Raw genomic sequence first — 6,505 nt, forward strand, 5'->3', positions numbered from 1 at the left:
AGTACACTCATTTTGGTTTCTACCATTTAGCCCATGTACATTACTGTATTTGGAGTAGACATGCATTTTCACAAATAAAATTGAGTGTCATTTTACTTTTGTGATATGCAGAAGTGTCTGACTACACATTACTCTCTGGATTTAATGAGAAGAATGCATAACAGAGAGCAAAAAATAGGGTTTTCCTACCAAAAGTATGTGTGAATTTTTCTCAGAAAAAAATTTTTAAGACCCTTTGTATTATCAAAGCCTCCCACACAGACAATTAAAAGCAGATATGAAATGATAGATCACATGACAGGAGTTTAAATATGAGGGTTTCTTCCTTGGTTAAACATCGCAGCAGGCTTTACAATACCAGAGGTAACGAATCAATTAAATCCATTTTCCCCTCGGCGTCTCCAAAGCTGCGCGCTAGTGTTGCTGTGTAGTTTAGAGATGGAGCAGTAGGACCCAGGGGCCTCCGCAGCCACCAATAGAAGCGCACACTTGGACCTATTTGTATGCAATGCCGTCTGCTCTGCGCATTAATAGTAATACAGATAACGGGTTTGAAAGAATTCTCTACTGAAGAAGGATTGAATGTTTTCCAGGGTGCCGATACTGAGCGAAAACCCGACGTTACTCTCTCCCTATTTCTCCACTCTTAGATTTAAAGTCTCAGACAGCTTTTGCTTGGTTTAAACTCAGGAAGGTCTCCCTGCTCAGCAAAGTTGGAGGGCTGCGCCTGCACCACCAAGCTGCTAGATTTCTGAAAACAGTCTTATCAAAGGGTAAGTCTCACAAATGATTGCAAAGGAGTGACAGCCGGCTTTAGAATTGTAACAGAGGATCCAGCCGATTTTAGACTGGTGCTTAGAGTGGAGAAAGGGTGCGGAAGGCACTCCGCAGTTTATCCAGAAATTGTGACTGATGCATCAGGGTATTTGGGGATAGAATCAAAAACCTTCAGGCTAAATCGGAAATCTCAGCCCTACGCCTGGGCGGGATTCAACAAGTTTCCCTGCAGGGATACCATGTTTGTTTATTTCTTTGCAAGTTGTTCAGGGTGTGCGTTCTGGGTGGGCTGCGCCTACTAACAAAGAAGTTTCAGCATTTTTGTCTGTGTCGTGTGGGTTGCTCACCCCTTGTTTGGGGAGGTTATGTGTCACATTTGGATTTCTCGTGGACACACTAGGGAACTGCCTCTTGGGATGTTCAAGCATCAGCGGCCTGCTGGGCTGGGGCTGGGCAACTTTGCAGCTTAATCTTGGTGTCTCTGGTCGTATCCTTGTTTGTGATGTGGACAGAAGCACAGAAATCCTAAGGCTCTAAGGAGCTTCCAAACTTTGCAAGCATTCTCCAAGAATAGACGAAAGTGGGGACTTTGAAAATTAGCATTACTGGGTGAATTTTAGTGAACTCTTGGTGATGAATAGGCAACGGGGTCTAATAAAACCTGAATTTCCAACCTGCAGCTCTTTGCTTGGAAAGGTAATGCTGATGTGGAGAAGATGGGGGTTGAAAGCTAAACCAGAGGGGACTTAATCTGAGGGACGGAAACACGGAGAGAGGAATCGGGGGAGAAGAGAGATGAATGAGCAAGGTGTATCCCATCTTTCACACACAAACACACACGCGTGGGACGTGCCAGGAAAAGCCCCGGTTGGTGGCGTTTAGCTGGAAAATGCATTGCTAGAAGGTCCTGGCGCCTCTGCATTACTGACGAAGTGTTGCGCCCTTCTGGGGACCCTTCTCGCTCCTTCTCCCTCCCCCTCCGCCTTTCTCTGCTGTTCCTCGCCCGGTACTCCGGGGGTCCGCGCGGGTGCGGCAGCGCGCGCGACTCAGTCCCGCAGCGCTGCGGACACAATGAGCAGAGGCAGGCAGAGCCCTGCAAGCGGCTGATGCCGGGAGCTCGGCGTGACAATCCTCTTGCCGCAGCCCTGGCTGCAGACCTTCCGGGCGCTGCGGCGCTGGAAGGCGGTTTACGCCCCGCTGCCACGCGCCTTGGATCGTTGAGGGCCCAGAAAAGGTTGCCCACACCTGGCCAATTTAGAGGGTCACTGTGCTGCAGACAGACAAGTGGGGTTGGAGAGTCGGATTAATAAATCAGCCCAGTCCAGCTTTGGGGTCAAAGGGAGCTTAGACCTCTAGCGGAATGTCCCTAAGGTGCACCCCAAGCGTCCTAGGAGACCTGCACCTCAAAAGGGGAAAACCTCAAGGGAAAGGAAGTAAAATGACCTCGTGGGGATGAAGGAAGCAAGCGACTGGGGACAATTCTGGCCATGGGTCAGCCTTCTCGGGATGCTTTACGTGGACTGCTTTAGTTGGGGCTTTGAAATGTTGTCTATGGCCTCTCTGAGAAATGGAAGGGACAGGCTTCCTGGTGCAGGAAATCACTAGAGGCTCCTTTGGTAGATGAAGGAAGGAGAAGGCAGGGCAAGAAGCTTCATTTCGCAGTGTCATTTAACCCTGACCTCAGCACCTCCCACCCTTTCACGCCCCCACCAGGGAGTGCCCGACCTTGTAAATTCCTCTGTGTATCTGCCCTGTGTAAGTGATTTTCATCAGGCTGTGTGTTACAAATGCCTGTTAAGAGATGGTTTGTGTGTTTTCTAAGTAGTGGTGAGAGACTGTTTCAGTCAGAGGTTGATTTCCAACCCTTTCCCTGAGCATGTGGAGGAGACAGCCTAGATGCTGGACCCGACCGAATGGGGATGTCAGTTATTGGAAGGAGACCCTGCAGAGGAAAGATAATCCTTTGAGCACATGTTTGAAGACAATGGCATTGCATTTTTCTCCCCACTTTCCATTTGCCCATTTTTATTGAGAGTGTTTAAGAACTAAGATATGATATTAATCAAAATATTTGGAGAATACACAAATTTATTTGTTCACCAACTGGAAGCCTGATAACTGGGTTTTCTGACCTTAAATTGCATGCTTCTGGAACACGATTTTGGGGTACTCTGTTTGAAACCCCAAGACCTGTTTATATTCTGTCATGAGGAGACACAGGTAGCTCTTTGGAAATCAGTCTGTAACTCTTGCTCTGGTTTTGATTTATTAAAGGGCAGAAGCAGGGTTGGAGGGTGTTCCATCAGCTCCTTCCCCTTACCTTCCCACAAAGAAAAAAAAAAAAAAAATAGCAGCAACCACCCAGGACAAATATCCAGTTGGTGAGATGACTTTTTTTCCTTAGAAATCTATTCTCCTATGACAGGTGGAAGAGACCTCCATGAATGTGTAAGGAGGGGGAGCATTTGCATCATATCATTGCTATGGATTTTGGACTTCCTTTAACCTCTCTCCACATATCTTCCTGCTCCATGTGCCTTCCAATTTAGCCCTGAACAATCTGCAGAATTGAAGCACAATGACACAGCTGCAGATCTCTGATGGAGGGTTGCTCCAGAAAACAGCTGTTAATCACATGTTTGTTGTATTCTTGCACTTCCTTCCTTTTACTTCCCTTCCCTTACCCTGTCCTTGAACCCATGTTACTGTCTCCCAGGCTGTATCCCCTGAAGGTTAGTGATTTCAGGGATGTAGCAGCGTGCTGAGCAGGGAGGAGGAGAGAAATAAAACAGCTGCCTAGGGAGTCCCATAGGTTTAAAGCCTAAAGTCCCCTTTCACTTACCTTACACACATAAAACAAAGAGCAAATATCCTAATGTCTCCCTTAAGAGAATCACATTGGTTTGTATAATTGTCTTGTATTTTATAGCATAAGAGGATCAATTCAAATACGAAATAACATTGATGAGAGATAAAAAGAAAGCTATACACTTGTGTGAAATATTTGTAAACCAGTATGGTGCTTAGCAATGAAATCTCACCGTTTTGCATCTATCTACACTTGATATATTAGGTCTATTTTTATTTAAGTAAGATTTAATATGTTACTTTCCTGAGGAGGCTGAGCAACTCAAAGCACTGCAAAGATGTGAATTTTAAAAGAAAAAAAGCAAGCTGCAAAAGCAAGGCCTTGGCGGCTTGATAAATGAGCAGGTGCAATGCACCATTTGAAATGTAACTCGAGGTGAGGTTCCACCAGTCTGCCAGAAAGTGAGCTCCTTCTGTTTACCTAGAAAACTCAACTGATTGCTCTCTGTCTCTCCTTTAAATCTGTGATTTCAGAAATAAAATATAGCATATACAGGAGGATAAATTATGGCCCCATAATATTTATCTGGCTAAACATGCTGTTGAAATGAGCAGTGTTACTGTTAATGCCTACACATTTGCACCTAAAATATATTAACACCTAATGGACCAGTGGTTTCTCTTAATTCCACAGGGCATCAAGGTCCTTGAAGAGTAACTGACTTGTTCAAAGCTGTGTAAGAGAAAACTGTAGAAACAGTGTTACACACCTTGCATAGGCAAAAGGTATTTCATTGAATCCTATATCACCCTTTTGAGGTAGGCTTTATTAGATCTCATTAGCATATGAAGAGACTGAAACTCAGAGAGGTTAAGGAAAATGTAAATGACCATTCAACAAATAATGAGCATGATTGGAAACTGATTTTCCAGAGTACAGTGACCCTTTGCAACCCTGAAGAGGTTCTACATCCACCAGTTTCATATCTACATGCAAATACAATATGATTTATACAAACATCATAGATTTTGATCTATGATCAACAGAGGACGTGAAGCCCATCCTCTACAGGTATCTGATGATAACTGCACCATGACTGTACATGTTTTTCCAGTATTTTTCCAGCATACCAAGTTACTTTTTTTCCTTTGCAGCGCAGGGGTGGGAGAGTAGGAGTACTGGGGTGTAAGACCAGGGATGCTTTACCACTGAGCTACATTCCCAGCAACCACCCCCCTTTTTTCTTTTAAGGAAGACACAGTCTTACTAAGTTGCTTAGGACCTCTCTAAATTACTGAAGTTGGCTTCAGACTGGCAATCCTCCTGCCTCAGCCTCCCAGGTCTCTGAGATTATAGGCATATGCCATCCAGCCTGGCTACCATGTTTTGTGTGTGTCTGTATGTATGTGTATGTGTGTGTGTGTGTGTGTGTGTATTTTTTCTTAGTTGTAGGTGAACACATTACTTTCATATTTTATTTATATGTGCTGCTGAGCATCTAACCCAGTGCCTCACATGTGCAAGGAGAGCCCTCCAACGCTGAGCCACAACCCCAGCCCCCAAGTTGTTTTTAAATGAATCATTCTCTTCAACTCACTGGACCAACTTATTTTGTCCTTACATTTAAATATGGAGCGTGGTTATTCTTTGATTCTTATATTCATATTCATAAGTTTTGGAATATCCAAGATATGATTTTATAACAAAAATATCCTTTTGCATTTCTCACAGAACAAACTTCTACAAATAATGATACTCCCAGGATCTCATAATCAGTAAATAACCTCTTCAGTCAGTCCGAGAGCCCTATCCTTCGCCCCAATACATCATTTTTTGGAGGTTGAAGTATTTAGAGGAAACTGAGAACTTTATGGCTTGCTTTTAAATTTCCACAAACATGGTCAGGATGTTTTAGGAGAATCCATCTAATCAGTCACCACCACCTTTCTCCATACATGGCTTTACTGATTTGGAAGAACTCCCTTTCTCTGGACCAAACCCTATTGAATGTTCAAGGGCAGTTCTTATTTCCAGGTCCTTCCCCCCATTTCATGCTTCCCCTTCCTGGGGTCAATCTTATAATCCTTCACCTCACCCTGTTCTTGCATCCTGAAGTCATGAGCATCATATTTGCTAAAGCTAACTTTCTAGAACACCAATATTATTATTAAGATATTATTCAAGACATTCTATGATTTGAACCCCCAATTCTTCTCTTTAGTCTTTGACCCTATCAATTACTATGAGCATTTACTTGCATTTTTCCCCCAATATTCAGGATGTTTCATTTCTCTCTGCTTAGACTTACGTTGTTAGAACTTCTCCCCCAGATGGTTCTTACCCTTTGTTCCTTTGGTGATTGCCTCAAAATAAGTATCAGTGAAGCAAATAGATGTAAAAATTTCTTCCTTTCAGATCCCTTTTTAATGATGCTTCTGAAATTGCACTCCAACTGTTTATTAATCTCTATCATGATACTGTGATAAAAATTCATATGTTGAAAAATCTATGTTGAAAGCCTAACCCCCAATGGGATGAAAAATCATATATTGAAATCTTAACCCTCAATGTGATGGTATTAGGAGGTGATTAGATCATGCAGGCAGAACCCTCATGAGTGGAATTAGTGCCCATGTAAAGAAGCCTGAGAAAGCTCCTGTGCCTCCTCTACCACCCAAGAACATTGAAAAGGGGGCTGACTATGATGCCGGAAACAGTTCCTCATCAGACATTGAATCTTCCAGTATTTCTGGCCACATCCTGCATGGGGAAGTAATGGGTAACCACTGGAGGTGTGGGCTGGCTGCAAAACAAAAGCTATGAAAGTAGTATTACAAAATAAACACAGAAGACCATATATATATATATATATATATATATATATATATATATATATATATATATATACATACACATACA

At 43.1% G+C, this 6,505-nt stretch overlaps 1 protein-coding gene across 1 annotated transcript in view; it reads left to right on the top strand.

Annotated features, from left to right (window-relative positions):
- Positions 1–509: 509 nt before the first annotated feature.
- Robo1 (roundabout guidance receptor 1) overlaps positions 510–6,505 on the top strand; it is a 1,050,317-nt gene continuing 1,044,321 nt past the window's right edge. Inside the window, exon 1 of the mRNA XM_048803857.1 lies at positions 510–773. The gene's annotated coding sequence lies outside the window, so the exon portion shown is untranslated. The remainder of the gene's footprint in view (positions 774–6,505) is intronic.

This window comes from Marmota marmota, unplaced genomic scaffold (genome assembly GCF_001458135.2).
Source record: "Marmota marmota marmota unplaced genomic scaffold, marMar, whole genome shotgun sequence".
Taxonomy (NCBI): domain Eukaryota; kingdom Metazoa; phylum Chordata; class Mammalia; order Rodentia; family Sciuridae; genus Marmota; species Marmota marmota.